The sequence below is a fragment of the Frankliniella occidentalis genome, unplaced genomic scaffold, assembly GCF_000697945.3.
Source record: "Frankliniella occidentalis isolate FOCC.00 unplaced genomic scaffold, Focc_3.1 Scaffold1360, whole genome shotgun sequence".
In the NCBI taxonomy this organism is placed as follows: domain Eukaryota; kingdom Metazoa; phylum Arthropoda; class Insecta; order Thysanoptera; family Thripidae; genus Frankliniella; species Frankliniella occidentalis.
The window spans coordinates 6,202-6,516 of NW_026268462.1; the positions used below are offsets into that span (position 1 = coordinate 6,202).

Sequence of the window (315 nt, forward strand, 5' to 3'; positions counted from 1 at the left end):
GATTTTTGCCTTTGCAAAGACACGAAAGAGCCTTACATAGGGCGCCAAAAACTAGTTTTAGTGCACCGCGGAAACCCCCAAGTGTGTGAAAGTCGCACACATTGCCGGTGTTTTTATGCAGTCCTATTTTGCACTTAACTCACCTTTCCAAGGACCGACTCGACTTGTTTTGCCAGTGTCGTCTCGCTTCCTTGTGCTCCGTCTTTCCTCCTACTCGACACACTTCTGCCTGTCGGCGCGTATACATGTGCCGGGAGCGAGTCGCTACCGACCGACGACACCTCCTCGCGAGCGAGGCGTGGCATGCGCGAGGCG

The 315-nt window shown here is 54.3% G+C and overlaps 1 protein-coding gene across 1 annotated transcript in view; it reads right to left on the minus strand.

The window, feature by feature from the left end:
- LOC113205315 (follistatin-related protein 5-like) overlaps window positions 1-315 on the minus strand; it is a gene marked incomplete at its 5' end in the record, with an annotated part of 8,133 nt that overhangs the window by 6,195 nt on the left and 1,623 nt on the right. The gene's annotated exons all lie outside the window — the stretch shown is intronic.